We start from the raw sequence: 19401 nt of genomic DNA, 5'->3' as shown, positions 1-19401 counted from the left end.
GAGGGTGATGTGGGCAGAGCAGGCTCTGGTCAGGTTCTTATCCATATTTTATTGTGGAAGTATGCTTTAACATTTTCTTGTGAGCTTCTCCTTTAAAGTGGTGTTGTTCTTTCCTTGATGATGGATATTCTGTTATTTCTGTTAAGTTTCCTGGGCTCATCACAGTGGGGCACATAGTGTTGTTGTTAGGTGCCGTCGAGTTGGTTCTGACTCATAGCGACCCTATGCCCAACAGAACGAAACACAGCTTGGTCCTGAGCCATCCTTAAAATCATTGTTATGCGTGAGCTCATTGTTGCAGCCGCTGTGCCAATCCACCTCGTTGAGGGTCTTCCTCTTTTCCGCTGACCCTGTATTCTGCCAAGCATGATGTCCTTCTCCTAGGACTGATCCTTCCTGACAAAATGTCCAAAGTATGTAAGACACAGTCTCGCCATCCTTGCTTCTAAAGAGCATCCCGGTTGTACTTCTTCTAAGACAGATTCATTCGTTTTTTTGGCAGTCCGTGGTGTATTCAATATTCTTCACCAACACCACAATTCAAAGGCGTCAGCTCTTCTTCAGTCTTCCTTATTCATTGTCCAGCTTTCACACGCATATGATGTGATTGAAAATGCCATGGCTCAGGTCAGGCGCATCTTAGTTTTCAAGGTGACATCTTTGCTCTTCAACTCTTTAAAGAGGTCCTTTGCAGCAGATTTACCCAATGCAATGCATCTTTTGTTTTCTTGACTGCTGCTTCCATGGCTGTTGATTGTGGATCCAAGTAAAATGAAATCCTTGACAACTTCAATCTTTTCTCCGTTTATCATGATGTTGCTTATTGGTCCAGTTGTGAGGATTTTTGTTTTCTTTATGTTGAGGTGCAATCCATACTGAAGGCTGTGGTCTTTGATCTTCGTCAGTAAGTGCTTAAGTCCTTTTCAATTTCAGCAAGCAAGGTTGTGTCATGTACGTAATGCAGGCTGTTAATGAGTCTTCCTCCAATACTGATGCCCCATTCTTCTTCATATAGTCCAGCTTCTCGGATTATTTGCTCAGCATACAGATTGAATAGGTATGGTAAAAGAATACAACCCTGACGCACACCTTTCCTGATTTTAAACCAATCAGTATCCCCTTGTTCTGTGCGAACAACTGCCTCTTGATCTATGTAAAGATTCCTCATGAGCACAATTAAGTGTTCTGGAATTCCCATTCTTTGCAGTGTTATCCATAATTTGTTATGATCCACACAGTCGAATGCCTCTGCATAGTCAGTAAAACACAGGTAAACATCCTTCTGGTATTCTCTGCTTTCAGCCAGGATCCATCTGAGATCAGCAGTGATATCCCTGGTTCCACATCCTCTTCTGAAACCAGCCTGAATTTCTGGCCATTCCCTGTTGATATACTGCTGCAGCCATTTTTGAATGATCATCAGCAAAATTTTGCTTGCTTGTGATATTAATGATATTGTTCTATAATTTCCACATTTGGTTGGATCACCTTTCTTGGGAATAGGCATAAATACGGATCTCTTCCAATCAGTTGGCCAGGAAGCTGTCTTCCATATTTCTTGGCATAGACAAGTGAGCACCTCCAGCACTGCATCTGTTTATTGAAACATCTCAATTGATATTCCATCAATTCCTGGAGCCTTGTTTTTCGCCAATGCCCTCAGAGCAGCTTGGACTTCTTCCTTCAGTACCACCAGTTCCTGATCATATGCCACCTCTTGATATGGTTGAATATCGACTAATTCTTTTTGGTATAAAGACTCTGTGTATTCCTTCCATCTTCTTTTGATGCTTCCTGTGTCATTTAATATTTTCCCCATAGAAACCTTCACTATTAGAACTCAAGGCTTGAATTTTTTCTTCAGTTCTTTCAGCTTGAGAAATGCCAAGCATGTTCTTCCCTTTTGGTTTTCCATCTGCAGCTTTTTGCACATGTCATTATGATACTTTGTCTTCTTGAGCTGCCCTTTGAAATCTTCTGTTCAGTTCTTTTACTTCGTCAATTCTTCCTTTTCCTTTAGCTGCTCGACGTTCGAGAGCAAGTTTCAGAGTCTCCTCTGACATCCATCTTGCTCTTTTCTTTCTTCCCTGTCTTTTCAATGACCTCTTGCTTTCTTCATGTATGAAGAAAAGCCTTCCATAAATATAGTTATTTAAATTGATTAATTCAGATATGTACTCATATGCACCCAGCAGATGGTAAGTGCTCCAACATGTAGTAAAAACTCCATAAACATTGTTATTGCTATTGTTGCTTTCTTCCTATAAGTGAGCTTAAGACTCAAACATCGATAAGTCCTAGAGTTGTGGGAAGGCAGGTTAGATGATTTATCATCCTTAAGAGGAGGCAATTTCCTAGACTCTAAGGTACGTAAAGAAACCCTGGTGGTGTAGTGGTTAAGTGCTATGGCTGCGAACCAAAGGGTCGGCAGTTCAATCCTCCAGGTGCTCCTTGGAAACTCTATGGGGCAGTTCTACTCTGTCCTGTAGGGTTGCTATGAGTCGGAATTGACACAACAGCACTGGGTTTGGTGGTTTGGTTTGGAAGGTATATACAATCAGAGAAAAGAGAACTCCTTTGTCAATAATAAAAACTCTTGAGAAGGTATTTAATGAATACACTAGAGATCATTTAATGAGCCAAGACCATGGCCTCCTCAATTTTACTTCCTCTGACTCAAGGGAAGAGCAGTGTTTTTTCTTTTCCCCTCAAAGACCTTCATGTTAACCTTCCCACTCACTCAGCATCACCTGAGTCAGCACATATCACAAACGACAGTTTCAGTCAGCGAACAAGCAAAATGGTTTATTTATAAGCCTCTTTCCCAACTGGGATCCTGGGAAAACTGCTGTTCTCAGAAGCAAATAAAGGTCAAGATGCCTTAATGCACACTCAATGGAAAGTCTAGTGATGCTTCTTTGGTGGTGGGCAAGACTGCACACTCTGACCTATTCCTGGATATGTTGGAATAAAATTCTAGCAGAAGATATGCCATATTGAACCCCTCCCCTCTGCAATTGTCATATCCACTGCTCCCACCCTGGTTGACAATTTCTTTTGTGTACTGCTACAATAGCTTCTTAGCTGGTCTGTCTGCCTTCGAGCCCTTTTCTCACCCGTACTCCATCCCACTCACCCAAGTCAGACCTGTATTCCTTAATCACAATTCTCACCACCTTAGCTCCTTTCCCATGAAACTTAAAGCATCAAATTAGAAAGTATCATTAGTAGATTGTTTACCAGGTGCTGGACAGCTTACATCATCATTTTTGTCTCTTTTATTTACTTTTGTACCATAGTGCCTAGAGCTTTTGAGTTCTATATGTCTGGTACAAAGTAGGATCAAGAATATCATTTGAATAAATAAATTATATCATTTGATCTTCAGCGTCTCCTCATTAGAACCCTGGTGGTGTGAGTTGCATGTTGTTTACCTGTTTCAGGAATCTGAGGTTGATTAAGTAAATTACCCAAGATTGTAAAAGAGAGCCCAGGCTTAAAAACCAGGTCTATTTGATTCCTGAGCTCATTTGTTAAACCAATATCCACTTCTGCCTCAAATTCAAGCCACCGCCCTCCAAACCAAAAAACCAAACCCATTGCCTTTGAGTCGATTCCTGCTCATAGCTATGCTATAGGATAAAGTAGATCTGCCCCATAGGGTTTCCAGGGCTGTAATCTTTACAGAAGCAGAGTGCCACATCTTTAGCCTGTGGAACGACTGGTGGATTTGAACCAACAACCTTTCAGTTAGGGGCTGAGTGCTTACCCACTGCACCACCAGAGCTAGATAACCCTAAATATGAATTCCAGACCTTACTCCTCTGCTCAAGTATTCCAAAAGAACCAATGAATTGCTATATTCAGGCCCCTTCCCCCCACCACATACATATTGGTCTCTATTATATTCAAATCCTATTTGTCCTTGTATTTGCATTGTACTCATAAACTTTTCTAAAAAAGTCAAGTCATTTGGTCTCTACAGTAGATTCTTTGAATTCCTGCCACAAACTCAACCCAGGCTTATACTTTGATGCAAATTATTTGCATATTAAGGAGATTATAGAGGAATGACAGTCTTACTGAATTTTACGTTCCCCACAGGGTCTGATAAGGTGCTGGCCACAGGGAAGGGTCCCTGTAAATGCTGTTTGAATGAAATCATATTAAATTTTATATCAACCTTGCCCAACTTCCAGATTCTCTGTCAGCAATTGTGAAGGGGATCTTTACTGGAAAAATAAGTCCTCCAGTTTGAGAAAATGTTGCAAGCCCGAGAACAGTTTGGACCAGTCCCAAGGAGCAAATTTGCTCATTTCCTGGATGGGGACTGGGAAACAGAGTTTCTTCCTTGTGCTTCTGGTATTACTCCTAGTCTTCTCTAATTTTTGAAATCAAGTTTCTGGGAAAACACAAGAGCACACATGCCTCCCCAGCCCCCACCCCACTCATTCCATGAATTTCAACACATCCAACCTTTTAAGCAAGAAACTAAAAGTAGCGGTGGGGGTGGGGAGGCGACATAGAGAAACACACAGAGGAACCACGTTGGCATAATTTTTAGTATGGACTTTGAATTGCTGCCAAAACAAGGCAGGGGGGCTGTCCTTGTAGAGAAATGTTGGGAATATTTCTGGGGCATTGATTTGGAAATCATCAAACAGAATCCTAAATGCCAAGGCCTGAAAACCTATCTGCAATGTTCTCTCCTTCCCTTTTAAGGCTGGTGGAACTGCAAGCTGGGATAACACCAAGATATTTTTATCAATGTTTTATAGTGATTTTTTGTCCTCAGAAGCTACCATATTCTATTGTAACCCAAAAACAACAGATGAAGAAAGCCAGCTGTGGCAAAATCTCATTTAAAGCAGCAGCATAATGATAATGGTATTGATATTAAATAATAATAATATGTTAGGCAGTATCTGAAGTTACAATTCTGGCATAAAGAATCTCTTGAATGCTTGCTTTCCCAATAATGCCTTTTGACTGAGTGTTCTATGGCAAATTATTAGGTAATTGAACATTTTACAATGCACTGCATTTACATGCTGGCATAGCATCAAGCAATGCTAGTGAGGAATAGTCAATATAACAGCCACTGGTAAACCAATTGGAAAAATAAAAAATTTGTCTCTTCATTACAAAATTTTCTTGCTATCCAGACTTTCTATCTCCCTAATTAACACCATAATTCTTGAGTTGAAGGGACATATCTTAAACCTTTGTTGCTCTGTACCTGTGCAGTAGAGATTTGATGACTTTGCTTGTTCTACTAAAAGTAAATGACTCAAGCAGTATTCGCCCACCCAGTTTTATAAATACTAACCAGGCAAATTTGATCTTCAACTACCTGCTTCTGGATCAAACTACCAATTGGTTCAGAACCTGCTAGGTGCAGCCAGAATGACAACCCAAAAGGCTACAATTTCAGAGTACAACTTTGATCACATGATTGGAATCAATCTCCTAATTACTGTCTAGATTCTTGCTGGCGTTGTTAGGTGCCATTGAGTCAGTTTTGACTCATAGCAGCACTATATACAACAGAACGAAACACTGCCTGGTCCTGCGCCATCCTCACAATTGTTGTTATGCTTCAACCCATTGTTGAAGCCACTGCGTAAATCCATCTCATTGAAGGTGTTCCTCTTTTTCACTCGCCATCTACTTTATCAGGCATGATGTCCTTCTTTAGGGACTGGTCCGTCCTGATAACGTGTCCAAAATACGAAAGAAAAAGTTTTGCTATCCTCACTTCTAAGGAGCATTCTGGCTATACTTCTTCCAAGACAGATTTGTTTGTTTTTCTGGCAGTTCATGGTATATTCAATATTCTTCACCAGCACCATAATTCAAACACATCAATTCTTTGTTAGTCTTCCTTATACATTGCACAGCTTTCCCACGCATATGAGGTAATTGAAAATACCATGGCTTGGGTCAGGTGCACCTTAGTCCTCAAAATGACATCTTTACTTTTTAACAGTTTAAGGAGGTCTTTAGGTCTTTTGCAGCAGATTTGCTCAATGCAATATGTCGTTTGATATCTTGACTGCTGCTTCCGTGGATATTGATTGTGGATCCAAGTAAAATGAAATCCTTGACAACTTCAGTCTTTGTTTATCATGATGTTGCCCATTGGTTCACTTGTGAGGATTTTTTTTTTTTTTTTATGTTTAGGTATAAGCCACACTGAAGTTTATAGTCTCTGATCTTCATGAGTAAATGCTTCAAGTTCTCTTTGTTTTCAGCAATCAGTATTGTGTCATCTGGATATCACAAGTTGTTAACAAGTCTTCCTCCAATCCTGATGCCACATTTTTCTTCATATAGACCAGCTACTTGGATTATTTGCTCAGCATACAGATTGAATATGTATGATGAAAGGGTACAACTCTGACGCACACTTTTCCTGATTTTAAACCGTGCGGTAGTCCTTTGTTCTGTTTGAATGACTGTTCGCTTTACCTACTCTATGTTCAAGAGCAAGTTTCAGAGTCTCTTCTGACATGTATTTTGATATTTTCTTTCTTTCCTGTCTTTTTAATGACTTTTGCTTTCTTAATGTATGATGTCCTTGATATCATCCCACATTTAGAGAACCATCTCAAGAATTTAGAGACCACCTCAAGAATAAATCTGATACATTGAACACTAATAACCAAAGCCCAAACAAGTTGTGGAATGACATCAAAGCATCCTATATGAAGAACTAATACATGACATTTAAGAAATATTAGTTACGAATGTGTTTAACTCTTCTTTTTGTGTGTCTGTGTGTGTGTGAATTTTGAAGCCATCCCAAGCCTGTTCAGCTGGGTTTGAATATTAATTCTGTCGTTTGCCCTTTTTTCCAGTTTCATGCCTTGATAGGCAGCTCTCTACATCTTATAGAGTAACATATTATAACAGTGATTTAGTACGTGGATTCTGAAGGCTGACTGCCTGAATTTAAACTAACTTATCCACTTCATGCTGTGTTATCTTGGGGCTGTAACTTAATCTTTTTGTTAATAGGAATAAAATAGGATCCTTACGGGGAGAGTGTAACAGCTATGAACACGTTCATAAGGCTACACGGAGAGACTTTGTCACATATATTGCTAATGCCATGCAATATAGGGTATACTCTTCTACAGTTTAGACATTCTAATAACTTCCCCAAACAGGGAAAGAAAAGCTTAAGTTTTCTTAGTGAACTGATGCAAGCTTTTGGGGATCCCCACTTTGCTTGAAGTGTTATAACCACTTAAATTTTTCAGAACCTGTCCCAGAATTTTTCCTGGAATTGTTAATGGAACTCATCTATTTGTTCTAAAATCTAGTGGTTTTCTCTGTTCAGAAATCAGGGCAACACTTATCCATTTCCACTTTTCTGATACCTTTTCATTCTATGTGATTCTACAAGATGATTTGTAGTGCCTCTGTACCCACATCAGTAACATCTTTCAGTGCCTTGAGAGTAATTTTTCTTTGTCTGGAAACTTGAATGAATATAAAAAAGACAGGACTTGCTCCCTGATTATCCCCTCCCTATTGTAGCCATCAATTTCCTCTTAACTGCATCTGTGCTGTACCTTTCAGTCTGAAAATCATTCACTTTGATTTAAACAACAGGAGCATAAGAGCTAAGTAGCTCTGTTTTTTTCTGCCATCTGTTAACATGCCACCTGCCATAAGCTCCGGTTTACCCTTCCCTTCCTTGTGAATTCTTCCCTGTCACTTAGAATACTGATCAAGAAGTTACCTTGAGGAATTTATTCCGTTCCTACCTATGGCTCGACCATTCTAAGAAAGCCGTGTTTTAATGGTGTTGATGATATGAGGTTTAATTCTGTCTCTGAAGATCGACAAGGAAGAAACTGTTCCATCTTTGCTACAAATTCACTTCAAAGTTTAAGAACTTAAACCCGTAGGGAATATTTTGTTACATTTTACATCTCCCCTGCCCCTTTAATGTGGGGTACCTAGGAGAAGCATATAATTTATTGGCCAAACGTGGATATTTTTTGAAAATTGAAGGGAGCATTAATACAATTACACCAATATAACAGGTTGGGGCTCTTCTGGGAAAAAGAAATGTAAGTTAACCCAGGCATATAAGCCACTATTGTGAATGTAGTCAGACTGATTCTTATATCAGAGTGAAATCTGGCTGCAATTAACTAGAGACCCAGAGCCAATCAGTTAAGATCAGTAGCTTAGGGTCATAAATGACAGATCTGAGACATTCATCTGTTTTTCAGGTATTATTGGTTGCTTATTTGTAGGTGCTAATTAGGGTGATAGAAAACTCTGTCCTCAAGAAACATCACCAACTCTCAGAAGAGACTGGATATGCTATCTCTTTTGTCTCCAGGAGATAAAACTGAGTCCCAAAGGCAGGGGAGTCTAGAGCTGAACTTGAACTTGGTTCCACTGATTTTGGCTCTGTCTGCTCTCAATGCTGCATCTACCCAGATACCTTCTAATCTCACATATAAATGATATAGAGAAAACACCGCCACCTCTGCCTGGTCTTTTATTCTCCACATTGGGAGAATATTCTTTTTTCTGCATGGTATTGGGTTTGGTGATTAACAAAGCATAGAATATTAAATATATTGTGTTCAAGGAATTTTGAGAACTGGTCATATTGTTGTTTCCCATTGCTAAATTAGGAGTTAAGCAGACCTGAGCCTGTGACCTCCCTCTTCTACCTACCAACTGTGTGGCCTTGAGCAATGATGCCATTTCTCTAACCCTAAACTCTCTCATCTGCAAAATGGGATAATAATAGCTCCCTCATAACAGTCTAGTGAAGATCTGGTGAGATAATACACATAGTACACTGTCATTGTTGGTGTGTGCCATTGAGTTCATTCTGACTCCTAGTGACCCTAGAGGACAGAGTAGAACTGCACCATAGGGTTTCCAAGGCTGTAATATTTATGGGAGCAGACTGCCAGATCTTTCTCCCACTGAGCAGCTAATGGGCTCGAACTGCCAACTTTTCAGTTAGCAGTCAACCACTTAACCACTGTGCCACCAGGACTCCTTCACAAATCTATAGACTCCCAGAATTTCAGAGTTTGCTGGAGCCATCTAATAACCTTCTTTTTTTTATAGATGGGGACTTGAGGGTCTGAGAGGTTAGGTCCCTTGCCTGAGGTCACACAGTTAAGTTATTGAACTGGGGTTAGAAAACAAGTGTCCTGACTCCCAACCTAGTGACTATTCCTGCCTCATCTTATCTCCAAAAGCTCCTGAGAGGAGTTTTGATTGCCTAAAAGTTTAAGCCCCCAAGTGAAGAAGCAGTGTCTTATTGTCTGACACTGAACAAGAACTGTATGGTTTTTGTTGGTTCAGCAGCCATCACCAGTGAAAGTCCTTGAACAGTTTAATTTCATTAATCCAGACAAGACCATGTCCAAGACTAAAATACCAGGTGTAAAACCTCCCTCATCTAGTTCTCAAAACCCTCCAAGAGTGAAAATGAGAATACATGTATTTCCACAGTAGAGACAGGAAATTACAGTCCATTTGGGTTGTGAGATTACATCTTTTTGTATTAAAAAAATTGCTCACGGTGCTGATACCCGCTCTTCCAATCATAGAGCCATTCTTTCCATCCTTCCATTTCTTCCCCTACCTGCCACACTCGGGAGAAGGCGTGCAATAAAAACTCCTAATTATTTTGCCTTATATTTTTATTCTTTTAGCAGTTCCTATAATAAAAAGATAGTGCTGTGGGAGATGTGGTTGTCATGGAAACTGACCAAGGACAAACAGTCTCTTACAGCATAGTGTGAGGCAGGAAGACCAATTCTATTGGACAGAAGCAGACCCCAGCTCTCAGAAATGTGGAGATAGCATGGGTCACATTTCTCCCCCAGCTCTGTCTGCCTGGCTGTTTGGACCTTACAGGAGCATAGTATATTTGCCTATCTCAAGTTGCCCTGGAGTTCTGAGGGGAGAATGTTATGACATGTCTTCAGGTATGCCTGACACAAAGGAATGTAGCTCAGTGGATCATAGTCACTGGAGAATCTCAAGGAAATGCACATATCATTGACCTTCTCAAAGATTTCCCTTGGTCTGAGAGCAAAGCAACCTGGGTTGTTAGCTCAATCATGTGAATAACTGCCTACCTTGTACAGATGACAATCGGAAGTTGACAGATTACATTCACCAGCTCTGTTCCTTGCTGGTTAGCACAGCCGTTAAATGCATAAATTTTGGGTGAGTCTTCCTTGGTTCAAACCCTAGTTCTTGTCTCTTACTAGATGTATAATCCTAGGAAAGTTATTTAGCTTCTCTGATCTTTTGTTTCTTTATTTGCAAAATAATAATAAACCTTTCTCATGACATTTTTATAAGATTTAAAAATATGTACCATTTAGTACAGTGTTTGGCATGTTTGTACGCATTCATTAAATGTTAGTCATTGCTGCTTATTGATGAAGTGATTTTTGGCAAGTGATTTGTAATAATTGTAAGTATCCTATAAAAGCTATTATTTTTAGATAAATCTTTGTAGTAGCAGATATTGTATGTATGCTTAAAATTTCTGGCCCTGCAAGATAGGTGTCAATGCTGCCATCATATAAATAAGTAAACCAAATCTCAGAAGTATTATAAAATGCTCCCTAGATCACACAACTACCAAGTATCAAAGTCTAGACTTGAATCTAAGTCTGTGAAAGTCTGAAACCCAAATCCTTCTCACTCTGCCCTCACCATGTGATGTTTTGAGATTTGAATGAGCTCTTTGTATAAAGTACCTTGTAAAAGTTATTACTTATTATTATTATCAGTGTGTATCCTCTGTCCAGGTATTTAGATCTAAACAGAAAAAAAAAGTATTGAGTCAACTTATGAAGATTCTAATAGAACTGTGCCATCATATGTTTGATCTGTGTTACAATTGAGTGGATAAGGTGGTGAGTTTCCTTTTCCAAGGAATTCACTTCCTGCCTCAGGTTTCCTCCATCAAAACTGAGTAAAGAACTGGTCAGATATTTGTCTCTTGGTACAAACTGATATGCCTGTCAGTTTGTCATACTGTGGGGGCTCTCATGTTTCTGTGATGTTGGAAGCTATGTCACCGGTATTCAAATACCAGCAGGGTCACCCATGGTGGACAGTTTTCCGCTAAGTTTCCAGACTAAGGCAGACTAGGAAGAAGGACTCGACAGCCTACTTCTGAAGAGAATTAGCCAGTGAAAACTTATAAATAGCAGCAGAACATTATCTCCTATAGTGCCAGAAGATTAGCCCCTCAGTTTGGAAGGCACTCAAAATACGACTGGGGAAGAGCTGCCTCCTCAACTTAGAGCTGACTTTAATGACATGGATGGAGTCAAGCTTTTGGGGACTTCATTTGCTGATGTGGCATGACTCAAAATGAGAAGAAACAGCTGCAAACATCCGTTAATAATCAGAATGTGGAATGTACGAAATATGAATCTACAAAGATTAGAAATCATCAAAAAATGAAGTGGAACACATAAACATTGATACCCTAGGCATTAGTGAGCTGAAATGGACTGGTATTGGCCATTTTGAATCGGACAATTATGTGGTCTACTATGCCGGGAATGGCACCTTGAAGAGGAATGGCTTTGCATTCATTGTCAAAAAAAAAAATTTCAAGACCTATCCTGAAGTAAAACACTGTCAGTGATAGGATAATATCCATAGGTCTACAAGGAAATTTACGCAGCAACCACTAAGGCCAAAGATGAAGAAACTGAAGATTTTATCAGCTTCTGCCATCTGAAATTGATTGAACACGCAATCAGGATGCATTGATAATTATTGGAGATTGGAATGTGAACGTTGGAAATGAAGAAGGATCAGTAGCTGGAAAATATGGCCTTGGTAATAGAAATGATACTGGAGATCACATGATAGAATTTTGCAAGACCAACACTTCTTCATTGCAAATACCTTTTTTCACCAACATAAAAGGCAACTATACTCATGGACCCCACCAGATGAAATACACTGGAATCAAATCGACTACATCTGTGGAAAGAGACAATGGAAAAGCTCAATATCATCAATCAGAATGAGCCAGAGGCCAAATTGCAGAACAGAACATCAATATCTCATATGCAAGTTCAAGAGCCAAAATACGACCTTGAGTATATCCTACCTGAATTTAGAGACCAACTCAAGAATAGATTTGATGCATTGATCACTAATGACTGAAGACCAGGTAAGTTGTGGAATGACATCAAGGATATCAAACGTGAAGAAAGAAAGAGGTCATTGAAAAGACAAGAAGGAAAGAAAAGACCAAGACGCATGTCAGAAGAAACTCTGAAACTTGCTCTTGAACATCAAGCAGCTAAAGCAAAAGGAAGACAAAGTATTATAATGATGTGAGCAAAGAGCTGGAGATAGAAAACCAAAAGGGAAGAACATGCTCAGCATTTCTCAAGCTGAAAGAGCTGAAGAAAAAATTCAAGCCTTGATTTGTACTAGTGAAGGGTTCTATGGGGAAAATATTAAATGATGCAGAAAGCATCAAAAGAAGATGGAAGGAATACACAGTCATTATACCAAAAATAATTAGTTGGCATTCAACATTTCAAGAGGTAACATATGATCAAGAGCTGATGGTACCGAAGGAAGAAGTCCAAGCTGCACTGAAGGCATTGGCAAAAAACAAGGCTCTGGGAATTGATAGAATACCAGCTGAGATGTTTCAACAAACAGATGAAGGCAGGTACTTGGCCAACTGACTGGAAGAGATCCATATGTATACCTATTCCCAAGAAAGGTGATCCAACTGAATGTGGAAATTATTGAACAATATCATTAGTAGCACATGTAAGTAAAATTTTGCTGAAGATCATTCAAAAGTGGTTACAACAATGTATCAACAGGGAACTGCCAGAAATTCAGGCTGGACTCAGAAGACAATGTGAAACCAGGGATATCATTGCTGATGAATGTGTGGATCATAACAAATTATGGATCACATTGCGAAGAATGGAAATTCCAGAACCTGTACGTAGATCAAGAAGAAGTTGTTCAGGCAGAACAAGGAGATACTGTGTGGTTTAAATTCAGGGAAGGTGTGCATCAAGGTTGTATCCTTTCACCATACCTATTCAATCTGCAGGAAACCCTAGTGGCATAGTGGTTAAGTACTACAGCTGCTAACCAAAGGGTCGGCAATTTGAATTCGCATTTCAATTTGCATTCCAATCTGTATGCTGAGCAAATAATCCGAGAAGGTGGACTATATGAAGAAGAATTGGGTATCAGGACTGGAGGAAGAGTCATTAACAACCTGCATTACACAGATGAACAACCTTGTTTGCTGAAAGTGAAGAGGCTTGAAGCACTTACTGATGAAGCTCAAAGACCATAGCCTTCAGTATGGATTACACCTCAACATAAAGAAAACAAAAATCTTCAGAACTGGACCAATAAGCAACATCATGATAAATGGAGGAGATTGAAGTTGTCAAGGATTTCATTTTACTTGGATCCACAATCAATCAACAGCCGTGGAAGCAGTAGTCAGAAAATCAAAAGACCATTGCATTGGGTAAATCTGCTGCAAAGGACCTCTTTAAAGCATTGAAAAGCAAAGATGTCACCCTGAAGACTAATGTGCGCCTGACCCAAGCCATGGTATTTTCAATCACGTCATATGTATGTGAAAGCTAGACAATGAATAAGGAAGACTGAAGAAGAATTGATGCCTTTGAATTGTGGTGTTGGCAAAGAATGTTGAATATACCATGGACTGCCAAAAGGATGAACAAATCTGTCTTGGAAGAAGTACAACCAGAATGCTCCTTAGAAGCAAGGATGGCGAGACTGCATCTTACATACTTTGAACGTGTTATTAGAAGGGATCAGTCCCTGGAGAAGGACATCATGCTTGGTAAATTAGAGGGTCAGTGAAAAGGAGGAAGACCCTCAGCAGGATGGATTGACACAGTGACTGCAATAATGGGCTCAAACATAACAACAATTGTGAGCCTGGCGCAGGACTGGGCAGTATTTCGTTCTGTGGTACATAGAATCGCTATGAGTTGGAACTGACTGGCACCTAACAACAACAACACAGACTCAGAGTCTCCAAACACCCTTTTGAAGAGTCCCTCCTTACCTGTTCTATGTCATCCTCAGCCACTTTTCTGCACATGTTTACCATCTAAGATGTTGTCTCTCATTCACCAAATGTGGTTTCATGACTGCCGTGCATGGTAGATGCTCTGATGGACTATTAGCAATCCTTTACACCACAACTTGAACATCCCATCCATACATGACCTCCTTATGATAGATTAAACCTCTTCACTGATGTTAACTCTCTATTAAATACACACACACACGCTATTTTTTGTGCATGCCACATTGAATTATAATCTGCATGGGTTTGCATGACCTTCAACACCACTGATCTCCCCAAGGGCTGGGGCAACATCTGTGCTGTGTATTCCCAGAGTATAGCCCAGTGTCTGGAACAAGTGTGTGCTCAACATTTGTTGAATTGAACTGCCGACCTTTTGGTTGGCAGCCATAGCTGGCCGTAGCTCTTAACCATTGCGCCACCAGGGCTCTGCTGAGTTGAATAGACTCTATCAAGTAGAAGATACTTTAATGGTCTAAACCGTCTATAAAAATCCCCTAAGAATAAGATATAAATGAGAACTCAGACTTACATTAAAGACTTTAGAACCAAATGACCTGGGTGTGTTTTTGCCCTTTTACTTATAAGCTGTGATTTTGAGCCAGTCTCATTGCCACTCAAGCGTTTATTTTTTTTCTTTCTCTTCTTTCCATTCTGTTTTCCTCCCTCCCTCCTCCGTCTGTCTTCTTTTCTTTCTTGTTCTTTCTGTTTCCTTGATTTCTACTTCCTTCCTTCTTTCTTTTCTTCTTTTTTTTTTTTAAATTGCATCCTATGTGTGAGGACCTATACTAGATACTGGGAATACACAAATAAACAGATACAGTTGCTATCCTCAAGGGACTCATGGTTTAGATGGATATAGGGAGGAAATAGTACAGGGTATAACGGGGGCAAAAAAGAAGTAGAATTCACCTGTTGGGTTGGGAGTGCGTTAAGGCTCACATAAAATGTGATCAGTAATAACCTGTAAGAGTTATATGAATTTTAATTTTTAGTTGTGCTTTTAATGCCAGTGTTAGAGAAGGGTATAATATAATTGTACAAGGAATAGACAGCCTTTGTGGGAAAACAGCTACCTGTATGTATAATAAAATAGAGTATGATCAACTTACCTGGTAGCGTAGTGGTTAAGTGCTATGGCTGCTAACCAAGAGGTCAGCAGTTTGAATCCACCAGGCACTACTTGGAAATACTATGGGGCAGTTCTGCTCTGTCCTATAGGGTTGCTATGAGTCAAGATTGACTCGATGGCAGTGGGTTTTGGGTTTGGGTTATAATCAACTTCAAGTGTGAGAATCCCTTTAGCCACTATTCATTTGCTAGCTTGCTTTCTGGGCTGGTGAATATCTATGACCAGGCCGTGAGGAGGGAATCCACAGAACAGGTAACTTTTGATGAAGAGGTCAGGGAAAGGGATAAGGTTCCTACCAACAACTGCTAAGGAAAGGCAATATAATGGTAAAGAAGGGGCTACACCAATTAAAGTCTGGTCAATTGAGTTGTGAGGACGAATGAAGTTTAAATGAGAATGCAGCGGCCAGCATCTTCATGTCTATGCAGAGGTTCAGTCCTCTTTTGTGTGGTATTTGTGCCATGGTGTATATCTGTGAGGGTGTAGGGTGTTGCAGGGAGTACTGGATCGACAGAGTGAACCGTAAAGGCGACAGAAATAAGATGTTAGGAGATTGCTGAAGATAAATCCAACAACTCTGCTTGGAGTCAGATTCGAAAAGAACTACTAATGCCTACTATGAGCGAGCATCAAACTAGGTCCTCTCTCAAACATCTCCTGTCTTCATTTTCAGCACAGACATATGACAAAGGGAATGCCATGTCTAATCTGACAAGGAAAATAACTGAATGTCAATAGAGATTAAATGATGTACCCAGTGCCAAATAACCGTCAACAGACAAGACTGGTCTTTTGTTTCTAAGCCCAGTACTTCAAGTTTTGTTCACGGATACAAATACATGTGCTGATTTCTACCATTTGGATTGCTTTCGGGGAAGCTCATAGTTTAAATTCATGGCCTCTCATTAATATCAGTGAAGGCAGACTATCTTTAACATAGATGCAGAAATACCTGAAATTCTGGTGCATGTTCATATACATAAATTGCTCTGAAGAGAGTAATGAAATAATCATTAAAATATGAGAAGAGTTCCTGGGGGTCCAGAGCAAACCTCCTTCCTTTTTATTAATGTCTTTATTTTGGGATTATTTTAATCAATGACATCACTTTGAGAATACGTGTTATAGTAGAAGGGAGGAAAGTTGGGAGAGAGGGGAAGACGGAGAGGTAAGGAAAGCAGGAGAGACAAAATAATATAATTCTACAACTTAGAGGTGGAAGAGATCTGGGAGCTCAACTAGTTTAACCCTTTTCAAATGCTAATGAAGGAACCTAGGGGCCCAGTAGTTAAAGCACTGCTAACTGAAAGGTCAGTGGTTCGAACCTACCAGCTGCTCTGCAGGAGATACATGTGTCAGTCTTTTTCTGTAAAGATCACAGCCTTGGAAACCCTGTGGAGCAGATCTACTGTCCTATAGAGTCACTACAAGTCAGAATTGACTTCAGGGCAATGGGTTTGGTTTGGGTATATGCTACTGGGGAAGTAGAAGCTTAGAGAAATGAACTTACTTGCCTTAATTATTATAGTTTGTGGGACAAGAAATGCAATTCATTCAGTTATTCATTCAGAAAATATTGTGTCGAACATCTACAATGCCCCAGATCCTATGTTAATTGTCGGGGATGTAAGAGCAAACAAAGTTGGACATGGTCCCTGACATCAGAGAGTTTATTGTCTAAAGTAGGAGAATGATGATGAGTGCTCTGTGAAACAGAAGATAGGGAGCATATAGTAGGGTAGATCTGACTTAGATAAGTCCAGTGGAATTTTATGTAATGACAGAAAATTTCTAGATATCTACTATCTTAGGGTAGGTTCTCTAGAAAAGCAAAACCTATGAAGTGTACATATGTATATGTTGATGTTGTTTGTTAGGTGCCATTGAGCCAGTTCCGACTCATAGTGACTCAGTGTACAAAAGAATGAAACACTGCCTGGTCCTGCATCATCCTCACGATCGTTGCCATGTTTGAGCCCGTTGTTGCAGTCACTGTGTCAATCCATCTTGTTGAGGGCTTCCTCTTTTTCAATGCCTCTCTACTTTACCAAGCATGATGTCCTTCTCCAGGGACTAATCCTTCCTGACAACGTGTCCGAAGTATGTAAGATGCAGTCTCGCCATCCTTGCTTCTAAGGAGCATTCTGGTTGTACTTCTTCCAAGACAGATTTGTTCATCCTTTTGGCAGCTCATGGTATATTCAATATTCTTTGCCAACAACATAATTCAAAGGCATCAATTCTTCTTCAGCCTTCCTTATTCATTGTCCACCTTTTGAATGCCTAAGAGGCGATTGAAAATACCATGGCTTGGATCAGGCACACCTTAGTCCTCAAAGTGACATCTTTCCATTTTAACACTTTAAAGAGGCCGGGGGTCACAGTGGTTAAGAGCTCAGCTGCTAACAAAAAGGTCAGCAGTTCGAATCGACCACCCACTACTTGGAAACGCCATGGGACAGCTCTACTCTGTCCTATAGGGTTGCTATGAGTAGGAATTGGCTCGATGGCAGTGGGTTTGGGTTTTTTTTTGTTGTTGTTTTTGTTGGTGGTGGTGTTTTGCAGCAGATTTGCCCAATGCAATACATCATTTGATTTTCTGTCTGCTGTTTCATGGGCATTGATTATGGATCCAAGTAAAATGAAATTCTTTGCAACTTCAATCTTTCTCCATTTACCATGATGTTGCCTATTGGTCCAGTTGTGAGAATTTTTGTTTTCTTTATGTTGAGAAGTAATCCATACTGAAGGCTGCAGTCTTTGATCTTCATTAGTAAGTGCTTCAAGTCCTCTTCACTTTCAGCAAGAAAGGTTGCATCATCTGCATATCTCAGGTTGTTAATGAATCTTCTACCAATTCTAAAGCCACATTCTTCTTCATATAGTTCAGCTGCTCGGATTATTTGCTCAGCATGCAGATTGAGTAAGTATCACAAAAGGATCCAACTCTGACACACACCTTTTTTTATTTTAAACTGTGCAGTATCCCCTTTCTCTGTTAACGACTGCCTCTTGATCTATGTACAGGTTCCTCATGAGAACAATTAAGTGTTCTAAAATTCCCATTCTTCACAATGTTATCCATAATTTGCTATAATCCACACAGTCAAATGCCTTTGCATAGTCAGTAAAACAAAGGTAAACACCTTTCTGGTGTTCTCTGCTTTCAGCCAGGATCCATCTGACATCAACAGTGATAGCCCTTGTTCCAAGCTCTCTTCTGAATCTGGCTTGAATTTCTGGCAATTCCCTGTTGATATACTGCTAGAACCGCTTTTGAGAGATCTTCAGCAAAATTTTACTTGTGTGTAATATTAATGATACTGTTTAGTAATTTCTGCATTCTGTTGGATCACCTTTCTTTGGAATGGGCACAAATAATGGATCTCTTCCAGTCAGTTTGCCAAGTAGCTGTCTTCCAAATTTCTTGGCATAGATGGGTGAATACCTCCAGTGCTGCAACCCTTTGTTGAAACATCTCAATTGGTATTCTGTCAAGTCCTGGATCCTTGTGTTTCACCAGTGCCTTCAGTGCACTTGGGACTTCTTCCTTCAATACCATCAGTTCTTGATCATATGTTACCTCTCGAAATGGTTGAACGTCGACCAATTCTTTTTAGTACAGTGACTTTGTGTATTCCTTCCATCTGCTTCCCCTCTCCTCCCCCCTCGGATTTCAGTAGGTAGTAGGGCTTATTTGCATGCACACACACACTTTAGGTGAAAGTTTGCAGCTCAAGTTAATATCTCATTAAAAAATTTATACACATACTGTTTTGTGCTTCCTGTGTCATTCAATATTTTGCTCATAGAATCCTTCAAAATTGCAACCTGAGGCTTGAATTTTTCTTCAGTTCTTTTAGCTTGAGAAATGTTGAGCTTGTTCTATCTTTTCGGTTTTATGTCTCCAGATCTTTGCCCATTTCATTATTTTACTTTGTCTTCTTGAGCTGCCCTTTGAAATCTTATGTTCAGCTCTTTTACTTCGTAATTTCTTCCATTAGCTTTAGCTACTCTACATTCAACAGCAAGTTTCAGAGTCTCCTCTGACATCCATTTTGGTCTTGTCTTTCTTTCCTGTCTTTTTAATGACCTTTTGCTTTCTTCATGTATGATGTCCTTGATG

This window comes from Loxodonta africana, chromosome 14 (genome assembly GCF_030014295.1).
Source record: "Loxodonta africana isolate mLoxAfr1 chromosome 14, mLoxAfr1.hap2, whole genome shotgun sequence".
Taxonomy (NCBI): Eukaryota; Metazoa; Chordata; class Mammalia; order Proboscidea; family Elephantidae; genus Loxodonta; species Loxodonta africana.
The sequence above is the reverse complement of the archived record's forward strand: the minus strand, read 5'-3'. Positions refer to the sequence as shown.